Raw genomic sequence first — 21,916 nt, 5'->3', positions numbered from 1 at the left:
CTCCGGCAAATCCGCCGGAGATCCAACCTTCATCTCCTCTTCCCTCACCGGCCGCCACCACCGCCTTCTCCGGCAACCTCTACACCTCCAATCCTACGGCTTCCATTTTCTCCGGCCGTGTTCTGATCGTCTTCCCCCATTTTCCTCCGGCCTTTTCTGCAAATCTGAGATTCATTTTTTTTCGATCTAAGCTCCGATCTGAGATCCTTCTCTGATACTTCTCCGATCCATCTCCGATTCATTTCTTTTGTGTGTGCTTCTTATTCATCTCCGAGACATGCATGATTAGCTAGACGTTATCTCGGAGATATTCGTTCCCATTTCGCATGATTTTCGCCCAAAACTCTTCAAAATTAATAATAAATGGCATAAGAGACCAGGTGCTAGCACTTGGGCGAATTGGGGGCGCCTAATCCCTTCCCCATTCGTCATCAGGCACGAACCCTTTGTATCTCTGGTTATCTGTTGCGACAGAGCACAGCATGGGATCCAGGGCCCACTTCCTTGGATGACGACTCTTCTTTGTTTAAGATACGCCTCGAATCTGGGCTAGTCCCCGAATCGAGAGGTATCTCACTCTACATCGCCGCTCATGCTGTGAGGGGCACTCTTTCGAGAGTTCCTTGGCGGGGCTCTCCTTCACGTGGACGATCTAGAGAGACTCGCGCGGGGGCACGTCCTCCACGCCCGTCCTGTCTCGGGATCGGGGTCCACAGGCTGTGCTCTGTCGCAACAGATAACCAGAGATACAAAGGGTTCGTGCCTGATGACGAATGGGGAAGGGATTAGGCGCCCCCAATTCGCCCAAGTGCTAGCACCTGGTCTCTTATGCCATTTATTATTAATTTTGAAGAGTTTTGGGCGAAAATCATGCGAAATGGGAACGAATATCTCCGAGATAACGTCTAGCTAATCATGCATGTCTCGGAGATGAATAAGAAGCACACACAAAAGAAATGAATCGGAGATGGATCGGAGAAGTATCAGAGAAGGATCTCAGATCGGAGCTTAGATCGAAAAAAAATGAATCTCAGATTTGCAGAAAAGGCCGGAGGAAAATGGGGGAAGACGATCAGAACACGGCCGGAGAAAATGGAAGCCGTAGGATTGGAGGTGTAGAGGTTGCCGGAGAAGGCGGTGGTGGCGGCCGGTGAGGGAAGAGGAGATGAAGGTTGGATCTCCGGCGGATTTGCCGGAGATGATGAGCTCTCTCCCTCTGCAATTCTCTCTTTCTCTCTCTCTCTCTCCTCTTTCTCTTTTTTTGTTTTTTTTTTTTTCTCTTCCCTCTGGTTTTTCTTTTTTTCCTCTCTGGTTCCCTCCTCTGGTTTTTTTCACTGTCCTCTCTCTCGTTCTCCCTTCTTTTCTTTTCTTTTTTTTTGGTTTCTTCTGCCTCTTTTTTTTTCTGGTTTTTCTTCTTCGCGAGAGAAGACCCATCATGAGTCATCATGAGGGGAGAAATGAGAATTTTTTTGTCCCCCTCTTGTCTCCCCAAATTCCCTTATATTTTTGCAAAAAAAATAAAAAACAATAATCAAATGCATTGGATGCCATAAAAAAAATCAAAACATACTCATTACATGCAATTTAAAAACAAGGGAAATGATGACCGTCCTTATTCTCTCTTTGACCATAAGCGGGTCCCACATCAGCGGGCCCCACACCAGCGGGCCCCACTAGTAGCGGGACCCAATGCCAGCGGGCCCCACACAAGCATACCGACTCTGTATTGGCAGCCACCTCATTTTTCTTTTTATATATATATGTCAGCCCCCTCATCTTGATATTGTCAGTCCTCTTCACTTTAATAATGGCAACCCATTTCATTTTGGTTTGTACAGCCCTCTTCACTTTAATAATGGCAACCCATTTCATTTTGGTATGTGCAACCCTCTTGCAAATGGTGTTAACACCCTTATTTGTCCTCCATCTCTTTAAGAGACATGCCTTGTCTCATTAGCATATATTTTTTAGAATTTCCAGTTTGAGAGTCAGTCCTTCAGTCAGTCCAGGAATTTTTCCTATCATCATAGGGGTTAGGATTCTGTCCATCCTCTCATCAAGTCGTGATCTTTACCCGCTCCGGCAAGGTATAGGATGCTGTCCAACCCTTGCCGAGTTATTTTCCTGTTCGTTCCCCCGCAAAGTATAGGATGATGTCCAACCTTTGCGGGATTCCAGAAGTCTCCCTACCCTTATTATGATAGGATTTTATTCTCTGGTGTCAAAAAAACAACAAAAACATTTCAAAAATACTTGAAAACAACAAAAACATTCCAAAAAACACTTGAAAATTCAAAAACATCTCAAAAACAATTCAAAATCCAAAAACATTTTAAAAATCAAAATTTCAAAAAATCTTGAGTCATGTGCAGAGTAGTTAGGAATTCAGTCCGAACTACGGATGGCTTGATCCCTAGCTGAGGGGTACGTAGGCAGCTCAGGCGTGCTGCTGGCATCCTGAGTGCAGTCACCATTATTTTCACTTTCACTCTTTTTTACACCATTTTTAGACACCTTTTTTGTAAATATTTCTCACAACTTTCACAATTTTCACAACTTCAAAAAAATTCCAAAAAAATACAAAAAACTTCAAAACCTTTTCAAAAAAAAAGATCTTCCCCTAGAGTTAGGAGTCTGTCCTAGATATTTAGGGTGTTTTAGAGTTAGGAGTCGGTCCTGATTTGTATTGATATGGTGTGTCCTGTCGTGTGAGTGTCCCTAGAGTTAGGAGGCCTCAAGTCGATCGGTTAGACATTTAGTCGAACCGATGGCTAGACTAGGAAGCATATAGTCAACCCATGGTTTTCCTTAGAATGCACAGCCTAGATACACATAGGATGTAGGGCCCACCTGCATTAGCTTAAGGCTAATCAACTTGCATTAGTTAGGACATATAGAGAGTCCTAAAAATTACAATCCACTTGAATTTAAGCAATCGCACAAAAAGCTTTAAAAACTAGTCGAGTCTAGTTGATCGAGTCTAGGATAGCGGTCCTAGAGGTTTAGGCATTGTGGTTTAGCATAGGACACCGAACTACGTTTGCTCTGATTCTTCCCGAGGCCGGGATACGTAGTGCAGCTAGGATGAATGGCCATCCTGGTCCGAGTCAAGTATTGCATTAGAGTCTAGGGTTTGTCGTGTCGGGTCGTGTGTCGAGTCGTGTTGTGTTGTGTGTTATGCTGTGTTTTCTTATTTTTATGTACAGATCCTATACCTTTAGCTGTAACATGCATGTGCTTGTCCACCAGAACTTAGACACCAATTAGGCATGGCACTCATAACCTAGCTATTCTTAGGCGACATATCTTTCATTTCTTTTGTGTGTGCTTCTTATTCATCTCCGAGACATGCATGATTAGCTAGACGTTATCTCGGAGATATTCGTTCCCATTTCGCATGGTTTTCGCCCAAAACTCTTCAAAATTAATAATAAATGGCATAAGAGACCAGGTGCTAGCACTTGGGCGAATTGGGGGCGCCTAATCCCTTCCCCATTCGTCATCAGGCACGAACCCTATTTTATATCTCTGGTTATCCGTTGCAACAGAGCACAGCATGGGATCCAGGGCCCACTTCCTTGGATGGCGACTCTTCTTTGTTTAAGGTACGCCTCGAATCTGGGCTAGTCCCCGAATCGAGAGGTATCTCACTTTACATCGCCGCTCATGCTGTGAGGGGCACTCTTTCGAGAGTTCCTTGGTGGGGCTCTCCTTCACGTGGACGATCTAGAGAGACTCGCGCGGGGGCCCGTCCTCCACGCCCGTCCCGGATCGGGTTCCACAACATACGAAAAGTACCGACATATGGTACCTATCTATGACAATTACGGAAAAAAACTACCAAGAAGAGGTAGAGACATATGACGACGAAAGAACTACCTTATATTACGCATGGGAGGACACTTGCAAAATATTGACGGATTCCAGCCACCTGAAGAGGAACAACAATTATGGAAACCTCTACCAATTGGAGGGCTAGGATCAACCTATATCGATTGGAGGGCTAGGATCAACCTATGGAAATGATTTTAAAGGCACAACCGATTAATGTTTTGTTCCATCAAATGGACGGTTGGGATCAACCTATAACCCTCTATAGATCCGAGGGTTCGGATCAACCTATGAAAATTATTTTTGGGGCACAACCTATGTAGGCAGTGGCCCATCTAATGGACGGTTTGGATCATCCTATGGTACGGGCCATACCGTACATTTTAATAAAGTGAGGAGTGCGATCATCAAAATACAGTGAGTAGTGCCATTATAAAATATGATAGTGAGGACATTAGCACTATATATAATTTTGAACCATCGTTGTTACTTGGATGTTCCCACGCGGGTCTGGTTCAACCCGAACCCGACGGGTTCAACCTGAATTTGGGTTGGGTCGGGTCGGGTTAATCTTTTCGCAAATCGAGTTGGGTTGGGTTGGAAAAAATCCACCCGAATTCGAAATCGGGTCGGGTCGGGTTGGGCTGTTGAGCAACCCGACCCAACCCGAAACCCGAATTTGGGTTCCATCTAAAGAAGTTCTGTATATGTGTTTTTCATTTTCAACATTGAAATAGTCTCCACAGTCCACAATGGACGATTTGGATAATCCTATGGTGTGGGCCATACCGTACTTTAATAAAGTGAGGAGTGTGATCATCAAAATATAGAGGTGCAGATAACATTTTCCTTTGTTAATTGTTAGTCCCTGTTTGGTTTGAATTTTGAGAACCAATTGTGAGTTAAAAACTTATTATTGGTGACTCACTATTGGTTCTCAAAATGCAAAACAACCCGGATTGAGTTGAGGTGGTCAACAATTGGTACCATATCAAATCGGGTCAGGCCGACCCAACCCAACCCTAATTGGAAATCGGGTTGGATCGAGTTGAGGAAATTGCAAATCGGGTTGGGTCAGGTTAAACCCAGTCGGGTTGGGTTGGAAAATATGGGTTCCTCAGGTTGGGTCGGGTGGAGACCCAAGTTGCACCCCTAACGATGACGAAAAAACTACTTTTCCTTATTCACTATGTGCGGGTCAAATTATGGAAAGTTTGATATTGCGAATGTAGGACACCTGTAAAAATATTGAGAAATTCTGGGCACCTTAAGAGGAACAACAATTATGGAAAACTCTATAAATTGGAGGGCTAGGATCAGTCTATGGAAATTATTTTACGGGCACAACTATTTATGTTGTGTTTCATCACATGGACGGTTTAGATCAACCTTGTGGTTTGTACAGTTCTTTGTCGGCCCGTGCATCGCACGGGGTTTTTTGCTAGTTATATTATGATTAGACCTGGCAAAAGCGACCCGACCCACCCCCAAATTTGCGGGCACGGGTCTGAGTTTTAGTGACCCGTCAAAACTAACCCGCGGGTGACCCAACCCGCAAAAACAGGGGTCGAGTCGGGTCAACCCGCGGGCACCCGCAAGTCACTTGGCTTTTTTAAGGGTGGTGATTTTGTTATGCTAATCTAGTTAGATGGCTTTTTTCTAATGTAAAGGATGGTGATTTTGTCATGCTAATCTATTTTTTAAGGGTTTGATGCCTGAATAGGTTATGGCTGGCACCATATAATATAAATAGGTTGTGGCTAGCACCATAGGTTGATCCCAACCCTCCAATTTGAATGTTAGAGGGTTGATCACTTGATCCTAACCCTCTATAGATCAGAGGGTTAGGATCAACCTATTGAAATGATTTTTGGGGCACAACCTATTTAGGCTGTGGGCCATCTAATGGACAGTTTGGATCATCCCACGGTGCCGGCCATACCCCCCTCATCAAAACCCAGTGATAACATTTTCAAAAATAAACAACTGTTTGAATTTGGGGGTGACCCGCGGGTTGACCCGGCCCACCCGCGGGCCGCGCGGGTCACCTAAATTCTGACCCGCAAAAATGCGGGTCATCTCCTGACCCGACCCGTGTGACCCGCACCCGCATCACCCGCGGGTTGACCCGGCCCGACCCACCCGTTTGATATGATACAATTCCCAACCTTCTCGGTTTAGAGTTTGTTCCCCCTTTTATAAAGCTCTGTCGCTTAAAAAAAAACATTATGGAAGTGTGCTTTATAAACCTTGATCAAGGATCTAGAGTCATCTGTTGGACCAGGGTAAAATAAACCTTAATGGCCAATAAGATTTGCGGACCTAATCATCATACACTTGGCAATGGTTTCATGCCGTGAAATAATCATTTTCCTTGGAAAAAACAACGCCTGTTCAAGAAAATCTCAATAGATGACTGTTCTTTTTAAAATATGTATCAAAAGGTACCATGCTGAATAAAAAACCCTAGTCTTGTGTAGTCCCACATCGAATCAGGAAAAGAATTTGGGCAAGTTATATTAGTAGAGGTAGTTTTCATTAAATAATGTAATGGGAAATATAATATATGCCGCAATTGGTATCAAAGCTTCTTCCTAAATAATAGAAGTGGCTCTGATACCAATTGTTGTCAAATGAATATATTTCTTATTTTTATCTTTCATATATTTTTTTTTTCCTTTTCTTTTTAGCCGTCCTCTATTTAACGGATGATGTCTCCGTTCATGTTTAGCCGTCCTCTATTTAATGGATGATATCTTCTTTCGACAATGGCTTATACCAGTTGCCTCTTACACCAAGAAAATGGGAGAGGAGTAGAGAAGAAAATGCATGTTTTCTATCAAAGTAAATATCTTATATCGGGATATAATATCCTACTGAGGTTATGTCCTAGGTGATATCATATCGCATTTCCTAGGTGGATAATATCTTATTACATTTTCTATCGAGATAATATCCGACTTGGGTAATGCATTTCTTCTATCAAGATAATTTCCTATCTACGTAAAGGATGAATATGATTACAGAAAATAAATCAATATTTTTTACAGAAATTTTTAATAAAAATGTGGTAGGAAAATAATGAATCAAAAGGAGAGATATTTTGGTTTGCTGAAATGAATTCATATTTAGAAAAAGATAAAAATAAAAAATAAAAATAAAATTAGGGGCTGGACTTTATAAGTTTTATTTAGTAGTCCACCACCATAACACCATGCTCAGTTGCTCCCACATGTTGGATAATCTGAACCTTTGATCTACCCAAAAAGATTTGTGGTGGCCGGGGCCAATTTTTTTTAAAGGTAACAACCAAAGGGCAGTGATACATGGATTTTATAATCCAGGATTTTACAGGCTAAACCTAGATTTTATAAGCTAAAACCTGGATTTTACAATCCTGAAAATGCACAATCCAAGTCCGCTGTTATCCCTTAGATCTCAGACCGTATGGGTCCATGACACCCCTAGGCATTAGGGACTTCTGTCCACGGTCATGTCTTCCTACACTTTCGAAACCACAAATTATGCCTTCTAAAGAAGCTTTACATTTTCTTGGTAGGATACAGGAAAGCTACTAAGGTGAGATTGAACCTTGGAAATCCAGGTTGAGGAACAAAGCCTTGGCTATTGAGCTAGAGGCTCAATCTTTAAATATGCAAATAATACAAAGAGAACCGATAACAGTGGACTTGAACCCACAATGTCCCACACGATTGTTTTTTTAAAAGAAGATATACTAATGCAGAGACATGGCATTTTCAAGCAAGTACAAATTTTATTTGTCATTATTTATCCAGCCACATTACATTATTTGCCTTTAAAAGACATAGGGAGAAAATGTGGATTAAACAGTTCCTTAACAAGTTCTTATCTCCATCTACTGAGAGAGATAAGGGATCTCCACTCTTTCGCTCTCAAGGGATTCCACCACGTTCCACGTCCGATGGCTCTGCCACGCCACCACCATTTCCATTTCCATTTCCCCCACTGCCTGATCCATAGCCACCTCCACTACCAAAACCACCTCCACTCCCACCATGATCACCACGCCCTCCTCCACCTCCTCCGCCACCACCACCACCTCCGGTGCGACTTCCCCCACTCCCCACTACACCTGACCCACTACCACTACCAAACCCGGACCCGGACCCACTTCCTCTACCAGAACTAGTCCCTCCCCCACCCCCACCACCACCACCACCACCACCACCTGTGATCCTTCCATCGAGCGGAAGGGAAGTCCCCTGTTGGGGAAGTGGTCGGCCCGTTAGCCAGGATGAATGGATGAAGCTAACAAGGAATAAGAAAACAGCAAATACTAGGAGGAGACGCGCCATGTCAAGCAAGTAGCAAAGCAGATCAGTATACCCTAGGCTCCCTTGCCTGGGAGAGGAGTGAAGTATTTATACATGTGAGGGTTTGGAATACTAGTGTGGAAGAGAGACCTTATTAGGGTTAGGTGCTAGAAAAAGTTGCACAAAATGTGTCCTTATTAGGGTTTTGTCAATTCTTAGATAACACAAGTGGGTGAGCCAGCTATGCATCATGCTTGTATCTTCAAGATCATTTTTTAGGGAATCCATGTTCATAGTCCTGATTTTCCACAATGACCAAATCACCCATCTCGAAATATTGAATAAGTTGGCAAAAGATTCTTTACATGGATTAGGTTTGATCTTTGGCGAGTCTTCTGCGTGGAAACTTTAGGGTATTCCAGGCCATAGTTTAGCTCCTCTTGTTCTCTTCTCCCTTTTGTTCATTTACTATTTTTTGGTGCTCTTTTTTTAATCTGTATTATGTTTAGGGAGATCTGCATTCCCATATGAGATCAACATACCCTAACACCATGCACGAGGCAATAGGCCATGTGCCCCTATTATATTTTGGAAAATGTTATCAGCACTACTGTATTTTGATGAGGGCACTCCTCACTTTAGTAAAAGTACGGTATGGCTTGCACTATAGGATGATCCAAACCATCCATTAGATGGGCCAGAGCCTAAATAGGTTGTGCGGCGAAAATCATTTCCATAGGTTGATCCTAACTCTCGCGAGTCCCACTGTTTCGGTCATAACTTTCAAAATATTTGGAATTTTACATGCTCTAACATTCAGATCATAGGGTTAGGATCAACCTATGGAAATAATTTTCGCCGCACAACCTATTTAGCCTGTGGCCCATCTAATGAACGGTTTGGATCATCCTATGATGCGAGCCATACCATACTTTTAATAAAGTGAGTGCCCTCATCAAAATACAGTAGTGCTGATAAATATGGGCTAATCCTAAAAAAATGACTAGGGTATTTTGTCATTTCAAAGTGGTCATTCGTTACACGCATTGTCAACCAAGAGGGATGTGTGCCACTCGAATCCCGGGACTTAAACGTTACAGATTTTTTTTCGATTCTTTTTGCTTTTGAATAAACAAAAATCATAAGGATGAGAGCAGCTATGATCTCAAGTCTCAACTGCCAAGTGCCTACGAGTCCTTCGTTTTTCTTCTCCTTTGCCTTATTTTAGGGTGATGATATTTTCACCCCCCTACATTACTTGCACGCTCCCTTTATAATGTGATTTGACATAAAGTTGCCCAATTTTCACATCAAATCAGGTTTTAAGGAGGGCGTGCACATAATGCAGGGAGAGTGAAAATATCATCTCCCTTATTTTATTATCTTTATTTGCTTTTGCAGCTATGGTAGGGGAGCAATTGATATCTATACGGTGCAATCTTTGGAAGAAAAGATGATTAGGAGTGCAAGGCAGGTTGGGCCGGGTTAACCAATCCCAAGCTCTAACACAACTACCTTAATCAATCCAAACCTCGGGTTGACGAGGGTTAACCCTAACCTAACCCACCTTTAAATCTCTCAACCCTAATTCAATCCGTCGAACCCGATTTTGGAAATAATGCATTTGTAGCGTAAAAAGAAGAGTCATAAATACACTAGAGAGGAGTGGTTTGGGAAGAAAAGGGGGTGGATATATCTCTTCCTATTTTTTAGCTTCCTCATTTCTTAAGGGGGCCTCTTTGGCTTTGGATACCTCAATACATTTTGCATTATTTGGAAATAATGCATTAGTAGTTTTGGAAATTGTATGCTTAACTGTCTCTAAAGAGGTTTTAATGTCCATTTGCAAACAAGATTAACTTAAAAAATAATTTTAGGGCAGTGATAAATTCACCCCCTAAATAGAAGAATACACCCCCTCTAACAGAAATCGTTAGGATATGAGCTAGGGTTAACTCCAGAGCATTAAAACGTAACGTTTTCTGTCAAAAGGGGATGTATTCTTCTTTCAAGGGGGCGAATTTATCACTGCCTTAATTGTAGATGACAGTAATGACCGAATAAGGCCCTAATAAATCTAATGTTTAGTCCACAATGAATGGGAAGAAAAGGATTAACTTCTTATATAGGTTGTTACTTTGCTGTCATTATTGTAGTAAGAAAGAAATTTAAATATTGACATTGGTGTTGGAGCAATCCTTTATAGTCTAAATAAGAGACTGCTCAAAATACCATGATGAGAAAATAATATATTTCTCATTTTTTACTTTTTACAATAATATTTTACCAAATTCAATTTTTAGGGTTTGTTTTTTTTTCTTTGTTTCCTCTATTCCTGATCTACACCTTTTATCATTTTTATATTGTTAATAAGAGTTTGTAAATCCATCTGATTGCCCTTAGAAGCGTACATTTTGTTGGGGTCTCTTGACTTTAGATTACTAAATATTTAGGTTGAGTTAGCCAGTTAGGGGCAACTAAGTGGAACCACATCTGGATCATTGTAACCCACCGAGGCGTTGGCTCTTCGGCATAAAGTCATGGGTTTGCTCCCTATTGACGAGTGTTCGAATCCCACCCCCGACTTAACTGATACCCGTGGTGAGTAGGTCGTTGTGTGTATTCGTAGGGACTGGTAAATTTGTAATTTTCCTTGGAATTTTATATTTTGAAAAAAAAAATCCATGAAAAATGAGTTGACATATGATCAAAAAATTGTTTTCTTACATAAAAAATTTCAATAAAAATTTTACATTTAAAGAGTGGATTCGGTGTCAGTCTTCTTTTCCAAGAAAAAATTTAAGGAAATTGCAGCTCCGTTCCACTTGTTTGATGATCCCAATAGTTCATCCGCTGATCCTCTCGTAAAACAATCTTAAGGGAGATAATTTGTTGGTTAGCGAATAAACAAATCTTAAGGGATATATTTCAATGAATAAACAAATGCAACTCACACAAATCAGACTATAGATTTAACGTTGTCAACCATGAGCTATGTCTATGAGAAAAAATGGCAGCAACAAGTTACACACAGAAGACAGAGATGCAAACTTAGCTTCTCCAAGAGCAAAAACCCTATTTTGTTTTTTGCATTTCCTTGCACTAGAAGCTGCAGCGTCAAAACAATAATGTAAGTGATATCAACACAATCATATTTTGATATTTTTACTAACCCATCTTGTCTTTTAGTATTTAAAGAGCCGTCTACATTTCTCATGAAGCTCTCACGAGCCAATTAAAGAAGAAAAGACAGCGAGATTCGTGCAAATATCAAAATATATTTGTGCTGATATCATTTCCCTAATATCAAGTGGGTCATTTTGACTTTTGGCCTCACAAGAGCTTTTCACATGACAAGAAATTGAGCAAAATCCCATCACGGTAATACATCTCATCCTTCTTACAATAAACAAAGGGAAATGATTTCAACACAAACATTTTTGATACAAGATGCTCATCTTTCTTGTTTTTTAGTATTTAAAGAGCTGTTAAAAGGTTTTACGGTTCCCAAAAAGCACTTACATGACAAGTAAATACTAAAAGACAAGAAAAATGAGCGTCTCGTATCAAAATATAGCCTAGATTTAATATCACCACCCAACACATTGGTTAGATCCTATTTGTCAAACAAAAGATTCGTCTTAAGTGCTCGAAGTGGCCAAATCACACGAGCAATTTTACTAATGTTTAAGATTGATACGGATGCTAAGGCAAATGCATATCTACTCACATAGAATGATATCTGAATTGTTTTCTTTTCCCATTAGCCCTGCTAATCGTGCCTAACTTGTGGATTTGCACTAATACTATTTTCTTATCATCATCTTAACATTATTATAGAGCCCCAAATCAACTTCGCGATTGAATAATTACTTATTTTTTATGTGCTGAAAATCGGAGATTGGTCGTGTTGGAAATAAAGTAAACGTCAATGAAATAATCTCTTAATCTTAAGGCCATGTTTGGGGCTGCCCCTCTCAGACAATTGAGCCAACGAGTATTCCATGGAATAATTTTTCATGGTTGCCAAACACTGCCTAAATCATGGTTTAGAGGCTCGCTTCTAACATGTGAATTGATTTTGTATTTGTTATATTAAATTAGATTAGAGGATATAATCCCTAAGGTGATAATTTCTCATCATCTCTTGATTTAGAGATGCAAAAGTGTTCCTTTTGCAGTAGTGGGTACACATAGGGATGAGATGAGAATGAAAGAGACCTCCTCTATCAAGCAAAGATCAATTTAAATATTGGAAATACTAACAAAGCCCCCACCTCCAATCCCTTATAAATATCATACTTGAGTTTCTCTTCAGAGTAGGAAACCAAGCAAAGGAAATGGCTCTGGGAAGAGGCAGTTGCATAGTGGCTGTGTTTCTTGCTTTCATAGTAATATGTTGGTCGAGTGGCACAAGTGCTTCCACGACCCATGTGGTTGGGGACTCACAAGGGTGGGGTTTCTCAGTCTCATATGAAGATTGGGCTAATGCAAAACCCAGGGCTGTAGGGGACACTCTCGGTATATTCCCTGTTTGTACCCACTTATTTTCATTTCCCCCGTTTGGATTGCATGAAAAGCATTTCTGATGAAAATTTTTATTGGGAAAGTTTTTTTCCTTTCCACAATTTTGAGGGAAATGATATTACTATAGTGATATCATTGTAAAATTAAAGGCCCCTCTGAATAAAATATGAATAGGGTCGGTTCAAGTTATATTTTTTCCTTTCAAAACTTTTCCAGAAAATTCCAGCAAGATGAACAAGGCCTTAGGCTCTGCTTCTTTCAACGTAAAATGGAAGTGAAACAAATTTTATGCTCATTTTTAAGTGTAAAAGTGACTTCAAAATTTGTATTTACACCCATTTTACGTTGAAAGGAACAGAGCCTTATTTTCACTTTTGCAGGAAAAAGGTCCTTCAATTTACGATAATATTCCTCTTAACCACAATCATATGATCACCCACTAAATTGTGGAAAATGAAAAATTTTCCTGTCAGAAATATTTCTCTTAAAAATTCAAAACAGGGCCTGATGGATCTACAAAAACGAAAATTATGAAAAATAAATTTTTCTGTGGAATAGTAGGTTTTCAATTTTCCTAGAACACATGGAAATTTTTCAATTTTAGAAAATAAAAACTCCATGTGAAATGAGTTAACCAAATGCTGGAAAATGCATTTTCCATGGAAAAAAATTTCCAATATAAACTTTCCCTAATATCCTAACAGCCCCTACAATGGCTATATTTCCACACCTAAACGACACTTAGTGGGCCACACTTCTGATATAGTTACCTGTTTGGCTCTATATAGTCATGATAGATGTCCCCTATTTCAAGGACTTGACGGTTTAAAATGGTTTGCTTATACTACACATGTGCCCCTTAAATATTTCATTATGTTCCCTCAAGAAAATAATTTCCAGACCAATCCAAAGTTACTAATTGTAGGATCCTTGTCTACTGCAGTATTCAACTACGCAGCTGGGCAACATAACGTGGTTCCAGTTAATATTGGGGAGTATAGAAGTTGCAAGGCTGGTACATCTAAGGCTGCAACGAGTGGGAACGACAAGTTCAGTCTAAAGAAGGGGGCCAACTTCTTCATCTGCAGTCTTCCAGGCCACTGTGAGGCCGGGATGAAGATCCAGGTCAATGCAAACTGATGGAAAGGCGCTACTTGTCATTTAGGTTACTTTTAAGGTATGTTTGAGTATGGGATTAAGACCTTGAAGGGCGATCACTCTTGTATTATTCTCAATAATGATCGTTGTTGGTAGACTGGTAGTATGATGTATGAACTATCTATATCTATATAATATGTACGGGTGAATTATGAATAAGATACATAAGGTTTGCTTGAACACTCTTGTTGCATATGAGAGAGAGAGAGAGACTGACTGTTGGCTGATGGTGTGTGTAAATGTGTCAAAACTGTTGGCTGATGGTGTGTGCAAATGTGCCAAAACTGGTAGCAGTTCAACATATTCAGCTAATTTCAAGTTAAAGCACCAAATTAAAGGTGCAATCGCTCGCGAACAGATGATTTATCGGTTGCCCGTTTGATCACTTTCTTGAATCAATTGACTACCAATTTTTTCAAGTGACCAAGGAAATTTATTTTCCAAGGGGAAGCTAAAAGAGTACATGTGCACCATATACAAACCATGCTAACCCATCAAGACCTTAAACATGGGTTCATGTTAGAATTTTTAAACAAAATAATAAAAAGATTTGAAAAGTCAAAGATGCTTTTTCTTTTTGTTTAAAAAATTTGGAGGGAAGATTCAAATTATTTTTCCCTCTCTTGTTTTAAAGCAAAAGACTTTTGCATATGTGGGGACTTGAACCCAAGACCTTGGTGAGTGTGCTTGTGGTGTGTTTTCAAAACCAAAATCGTTTTTGTCTTTTAATGGTGATTAAAAGATAAACGTTTTTGTCTTTTAATGGTAATTAAGAGAGAAACGTTTTTGTCTTTTAATGGTGATTAAAAGAGAAACGTTTTTTGTCTTTTAATGGTGATTAAGAGAGAAACGTTTTTTGTCTTTTAATGGTGATTAAAAGAGAAACGTTTTTTGTCTTTTAATGGTGATTAAGAGAGAAACATTTTTTGTCTTTTAATAGTGATTAAAAGAGAAATGTTTTGGTCTTTTAATGGTGATTAATTATCCTCCAACAGTTATATTCTCATCTATAAAAAGAAGAGAACAGCACCATTGGAGGATATAGTTTTTTACAAAAAAAATATCAAAGTTTCTACTTGTCTTCTTCCTTTCCTCCGTTCTGATCTGAGCACAGTTCTACGGTGATTCTGGGTGGACCAGTCAGCGAGTGCACGTGGACTGGAGCCAACTTTGGCTGTTTTATCTTGGAGCATCGGTTCGCGGATCCCGGTTTGCACCGGTAGGGGGCGGATACGATTCTTAAAGAGAGTGACCAGTGGCACGACTCAGCCTTCTTCTTCTCGATCTGTTTTACAGAAACGTTTTCTACAAAAGCTAAGTACTGATTTATTTACATTTCTAATTTCTGGATTCAATCAAGCCATATATCAGACCCTACTGGACAACATCTAATTTGTCCAACAATCTTAAGAATCGTAATTTTTCAAATCTGATCATATGGCTTCTGATAATCCGAACCCAACTTCTGTTGATACCATCTCTGTTGAGAATTCCAATCCAACGGTTGTTCGCACCTCTGTTGTGAACAGAATTCTCAACACCATTCCAGATTTTTCCAAGATCGAACGTTTTACTAAATTGAACTATAAAAGATGGAAACAACAGATCTTGTTTGCTCTACAACAAATTGGTGCCGCTTTTGTTCTTACACAATCAAAACCATCTGAAGATTCTGCTGATTTTGAAAACTGGAATAATGCTGATTATATTTGCAAAAACCCATTTCTTATTTGGTTTGGCAAATTAAAAGGTTGAGTACCTTATGACTCAATATTGTTATTGGCACCTAAACTAGTAGATTATATTTGTTTGGCTTTGATGATGGATTTTCTTATTGTATCTTTATACAATTGCCTCAACATGTTAAATTTCTGTTTTAAGAAATTTTATTGGTTTGTTGATAAAAGAAAAGGGAATTCATGGTTGATCATCATATGGGCTTGATATTTGGACCGTTTGTGGTGGCTCATAAAATCAGTAGCCTATGTTTTGATATCAACACCCATTTATCTAGTTAAATGTTTTGACACTCATTTGTTTTGGTAATGGTACATAGTTAAAAAAAATGATGATTGTCAAGTGTTTGCTAAAATGCCTTTAAGAGATAAGCATGTCTTGTTGAATGCTTGTAAATGAATCTAATGGCAATATAAGTAATGATTTATTTTCAATGACAAAAAATCCGCATTACTTGAATGGGAATGCTATATAGTATCAAAGTTTAAAGTTCTTGTTCTTGTTAAGGAACTTGATGTATTGGAAATGATGTTTTATATGTACTATGGCATGGGAACTCTAAGAGCCAAATTGGGTTTGGCATTACCCTAACTAATTTATTCCATCTAAAGAAGAATTGATGAAATTCATCAATATAATGCATGTTAAAATGTCATTCTAATTTTTCTATATTTTTTTGAAAAATAAGTAGATTTTGCATATTGGAACAAAATTTGAACAATATATGCATTATGTGCCTAATATATACATATTCTGCAGGTTGTAGAAAGTAAGAATACTTATATAAAGATTGGATAATTGAATGTAATTGCGTATGAGTATCGTATGGACATGACTCTAAATTCTTGAATGGGAGGCTAACCATAATTTTTGGAGTATGGCGGCTTAAAATGTAAATGCCATGTACTCACTTATGGTTTGTTGCTCGAAAGGTACATGTGTACATCAAATTGGGATGGGTAGTACCTGGTAACTCAGAATTAAGAGGTAATTGTTCAAATTGTGGGGGCCCTGTTGTTCAAGAAGGCTACGTTGTGCTAATGTATCTCTAATTGAGAGAATCAAGGTATACCAGTGGGTACTTATTCACCCTTGGTGGTGGTGCGATTTCTTGGAAATCGGTTAAACAAACTTGTAGTACAAGTTCCACTATGGAAGCGGAATTTATAGCCTTAGCCCTAGCAGGAGCTGAAGCCGAATGGCTCAGGAATTTTATGGCAGATGTGCCTTTATGGCCAAGGCCAGTTCCCTCGGTGTTTCTATATAGTGACTGCCAAAAAAATGCTATAGCCCAGGCCAAAAATAAGACCTATAATGGCAAAAGAAGGCATATTCGCCTAAGGCATAATTTGGTAAAGCAATACTTGAGTAAGGGAACAATAGCACTCGACTTTGTAAGGTCGGAGAGGAATCTGGCAGATCCTCTGACAAAACCACAGATAAACAAGGTGGTTTATGAGACATCGCAAGGAATGGGGTTAAAGCTCGTGGCATGAATCATTAGTGATGGACACCCAACCAATGTGAAAGGAGATCCCTGGAATTTGGTTCAATGGGTACTAACAAGTCACCGGATGGTTTGTTAACACTATCACCCCCTACTCCTAGATGCAAAATGATGAAAGATAGTGTTCACTGCAAATGAGAGAGGATGAGTTATAGACTCTTAATCAGATCATAACCTGTATTGGGTGGTATGTTACTTGCAGTGCATACTTGATGACTGACCTAAGTGAATGTGGAGGTAAGGCCGCTTCCTATTGAGAATTTAACGAGTAATTCTCTAGAACATTCATGAGAACCAAGAGGGGAACAAGGCCAAAATGTTCCAAAACTGTGAATGAATCACCAAGGAATCAAATGTAGAGTGTGGATAACAGGTTAGTCAGTTACACCCACGAGGAAAGGTTGAAGGAGTCTAACTCTACCCATACTCGGTAACGTAATCTGTTTATCTTAAATATCGGTTGAAGTCCAAAAGACACCGGTATGAATCCACTCTATTTTCTAATGTGCTCAGATACTTCCGTTTTCAATTTTCAACTGTATTTTGAATCTTGTGGGGGATTGTTAGAATTTTTAAACAAAATAATAAAAAGATTTGAAAAGTCAAATATGCTTTTTCTTTTTGTTTAAAAAATTTGGAGGGAAGATTCAAATTATGTTTCCCTCTCTTGTTTTAAAGCAAAAGACTTTTGCATATGTGGGGACTTGAACCCAAGACCTTGGTGAGTGTGCTTGTGGTGTGTTTTCAAAACCAAAACCGTTTTTGTCTTTTAATGGTGATTAAAAGAGAAACGTTTTTGTATTTTAATGGTAATTAAGAGAGAAACGTTTTTATCTTTTAATGGTGATTAAAAGAGAAACGTTTTTTGTCTTTTAATGGTGATTAAGAGAGAAACGTTTTTTGTCTTTTAATGGTGATTAAAAGAGAAACGTTTTTTGTCTTTTAATGGTGATTAAGAGAGAAACGTTTTTTGTCTTTTAATGGTGATTAAAAGAGAAACGTTTTTTGTCTTTTAATGGTGATTAAGAGAGAAACGTTTTTTGTCTTTTAATGGTGATTAAAAGAGAAATATTTTGGTCTTTTAATGGTGATTAATTATCCTCCAACAGTCATATTCTCATCTATAAAAAGAAGAGAACAGCACCATTGGAGGATATAGTTTTTTACAGAAAAAACATCAAAGTTTCTGCTTGTCTTCTTCCTTTCCTCCGTTCTGATCTGAGCACAGTTCTACGGTGATTCTGGGTGGACCAGTCAGCGAGTGCACGTAGACTAGAGCCAACTTTGGCTGTTTTATCTTGGAGCATCGGTTCGCGGATACCGATTTGCACCGGTAGGGGGCGGATACGATTCTTAAGGAGAGTGACCAGTGGCACGACTCAGCCTTCTTCTTCTCGATCTGTTTTACAGAAATGTTTTCTACAAAAGCTAAGTACTGATTTATTTACATTTCTAATTTCTGGATTCAATCAAGCCATATATCAGACCATACTGGATAACATCTAATTTGTCCAACAGTTCATCTATCATGACTACATAGAACCAATAAGTAAATATATCACATGCGAGAGGTAATCATATTTATTGAGAAAATCTACAGGGCAATTCCGATTCGATCATGCACAACTAAACGAAGAAATAAAAATAAACACAAACCACAAAATGAACACCATATCTTATGAGGTTCGGCTAAATTGCCTACGTCTCAAAGATTGATTAGCTGGTGGAGATTGGAGATCTGTTGAGATCCACTTTCGCATAGTGCCTAGGGAACGATATGGGCGAGAACACAATTTCCGCTATGAGAAATCAAAATACAAGGATTACAACAAGATGAGCCTACAAACTCACAAACCCTTTCTCATTTCAATTAAGACCGCACATAAGTGCAACCCGAGAAAAAGCCCCAAGAAGCATCTCTCTCTCTCTCTCTCTCTCTCTCTCTCTCTCTCTCTCTCTCTAAAGAGAAAACCCGTTCTTGCTGCCCCTTAGCCTCCCACAATTTTGGCCGTGAATATAATATCTTTATATACCTAGGTTTTGTAAAAACCTAAACCAGCATACTTTCCCACTGTAATCAGGAATGAAGGCAACTTTCTATTTTTGCTTCTCACTCAACGTGTAGGAAACAAGGCAACTTCCCAACGATCTCCACCTTGGCTTGTTTTCCATCCACCTAAAGATTTTTCGTTAGTGTCACCGCCGGTCCGCTGTCGCTGCAAACTATCATTAACCTTCGAACAATTAGGTCACATTTGGTAACCATGAAAAACTATTCATTGAAATATTTGTACGCCCAATTGTCTAAGAAGGGCGAGGGAGGGAGGAGAGAATTAAGTGTGCTGTGGAATGGAGACAGCATAAAAAATCCCTAAAAACTCGTGAAAACCAAATTCCTATCTCTCACAACTAGCCCCACAAATATTTTTGGGATGTGATATTTACGCCCCTTTGGATCACCAGGGATACCCGGTGTCAGTGTATTAATGACAAAAGGGGGGCTAATGCACTTGATGTCAGAAAAAATCCAGTGGATTTGATTGCAACGTACACTGACACGGGGTGTCACTGGTGATAAAAGGGGCGTAAATATCATTTCCTATATTTTTTTTCATGGTGGCCAAAACACACCCCTTAGAGTGATTTTATTTCATCAGATAGCCATACAATAATCATTTTCCATGGTAAAAACAATGCTTGTAAAAAAAAATCTCAATTGTTGAAGTAGGAATGAACTGTAACAAAATTGCTTAATATTTCTATTCAACAGAATAAGGGAAATGATATAGTCTCCCCCTTTTCACCTTGGGCCACCTGCTTGTAGTGTAAAAGACTAAAAGGCAGTACAAAATGCACTAGAAGGCGCTGTCCCAGGGAAAAAAGAGGCAAATATGTCACTTCCCCAGGGATAATAGTGATCTCTCTCATGCATTTGAATACAAGAAGTCATGAAAACAGGTAAGATTAGGGGACAAGGTGGCCCCTGCAGCCTGCATGGAAAATGGGGACAAGATGGCCCCATACCCCATAAGAGAAGACTTCCCCAACAACAGAAACTACCCCTATGTAATTCTAATCCCTGATTGTTTTGGCCCTGTTTGTTTAAAGGCCCTGTTTGTTTGAGATTGTGACAACCGATTGTAAGCCCCAAACTTATTATCAGGCTCAAATTTTAATGTAATTTTGAGTCTAATAATAGGTTTTGAGCTCACAATTAGTTGTCACAATCTCAAACGAACAGGCACTTAAGATTATGACCGAATGTGAGTGACAAACTGATTATTGCACTCAAATTCAAACGTAATTCTGGGTCCAATAATCGGTTTGGTACGCAGAATCGGTTTGGTAATCTTAAATGAACAAGACCTTTGGATTTTGAGAACTGATTGAGAGTCCAAAACTGATTGTTTGACTCAAAATTACACGTAAATTTGAGTCCAATGATCAGTTTTGGACTCGCAATAAGTGCTCAACAAACAAAGAGAGCCCTAAAGTGAGATCCTTAAAAATACCAAATCCATGCAAATGGAATATATATCTGACCCCACCTGTGTCAGTTTAGGTACTGCAACATCTGACAGCTGAGTGAAAACATGATCTTGGTTTCTTCAATCAGTTCTAGCAACCCTTGGAGGCCCAAAACTGTTCACCCACTAGTGTGTATTTCTCCACCTTTCAAAACCGCTCACCTCCAGTCCACCAGTCTACTACCTAATAGGGCTGCAACTGGTCGGGTCGGTTCTAATTTCATTTTAGGAAAACCCGAGATTCCTAAACCCGGCACTACCCAAGATAGTGTTTCTTAGGTCGGGCCGGTTAGGGTTTTTATTTTTTAGCATAGGGTAGTGACTAATAATTTTAAAGAGTGTAGAGAAAAAGCAAATCTTCACACCAAAAATCTCTAAATTTATGCCATCTAGTGTATAAATTTAAGAAGAAAACTTTATTTTCACATCACAAACATGATCACCTCGATGAATACAATTATATTAGCATATTGAAAATTAATTTGCTATGTTATTCAAGAAATATTTAAGAAAGTCACACTACACCTTATATGACTCAGGTCGGGTTTCGAGTTTTTTTTCTTTAAACCCGACGCTATCCAAGACCCATGATTTCTAAACCCGACCAAAGTTGCTGCCTTACTACCTAACCAATATGCCAAGAGCTCCAGAGCTTATGGAACACATTAGGCTAGGCCCCTTTAAACCTGTCTCATGGTTTCTCGTACCATGCTGGGTCCCACCTAGTCCCATAACTAGATGGACCCACTCAAGACCGTAACATTCTGTCCCCTGTGATAAGAATGTAGAGGGCCTGAGACCGTGCAATTTAGACCCTGAACGATGATGGATGCAAAAACAGTATCTTCCTCTCCCTCTACGCTGGTAGAAAGCCTCCGGTACACAATTTCCGCCTTCAAAAGGACACAAAAACTAGATGAAAAATCAAAGGAAATGATATCAGAACTACCATATTTTGATATTTACACAAACCATCTTGTCTTTTCGAGAAATTATATGGTGTAAGGCCTTACAATACGGTCCTTGTACGGTGGAGGTACCACCCTTTATATTTGATCCAATTGCAGCTTCTAAAAAAGTGAGCTGCAAGGCCTTGCACCATATAAAAAAACTCGTCTTTTAGTATTCAAAGAGCTGGCAAAAGTAATTACATTTTCCGAAAAACTCTCACAAGCCAATTTACGAAGAAAACATTTCCCAAAATCAACGCACTGCAATTTAACAGTTCTCAGGACACCGATATGGTATAGCTGCAGGCTGACTTGAAATTTGGCAGAACCCAGACGAAATATATCCCCAACCACTTTTCCAGCAAGTCTGATCACTTCAAACGT

At 39.4% G+C, this 21,916-nt stretch overlaps 1 protein-coding gene and 1 long non-coding RNA gene across 2 annotated transcripts in view; one reads left to right on the top strand and one right to left on the bottom strand.

Moving 5' to 3' along the window:
* The window catches only part of LOC143890115 (vesicle-associated membrane protein 721), a 90,426-nt gene that overhangs the window by 18,580 nt on the left and 49,930 nt on the right, over positions 1-21,916 (bottom strand). The gene's annotated exons all lie outside the window — the stretch shown is intronic.
* LOC143891458 (uncharacterized) lies at positions 12,409-13,991 on the top strand. Its single transcript, XR_013255340.1, has 2 exons — positions 12,409-12,647; positions 13,597-13,991. It is a non-coding gene; the product is annotated as an uncharacterized LOC143891458 (long non-coding RNA).

This window comes from Tasmannia lanceolata, unplaced genomic scaffold (genome assembly GCF_043159265.1).
Source record: "Tasmannia lanceolata isolate RefF3 unplaced genomic scaffold, GAP_Taslan_0.1 ptg000013l, whole genome shotgun sequence".
NCBI lineage: Eukaryota > Viridiplantae > Streptophyta > Magnoliopsida > Canellales > Winteraceae > Tasmannia > Tasmannia lanceolata.
Note: the sequence above shows the minus strand (reverse complement) of the source record. Positions and strands in the feature narration are given on the sequence as shown.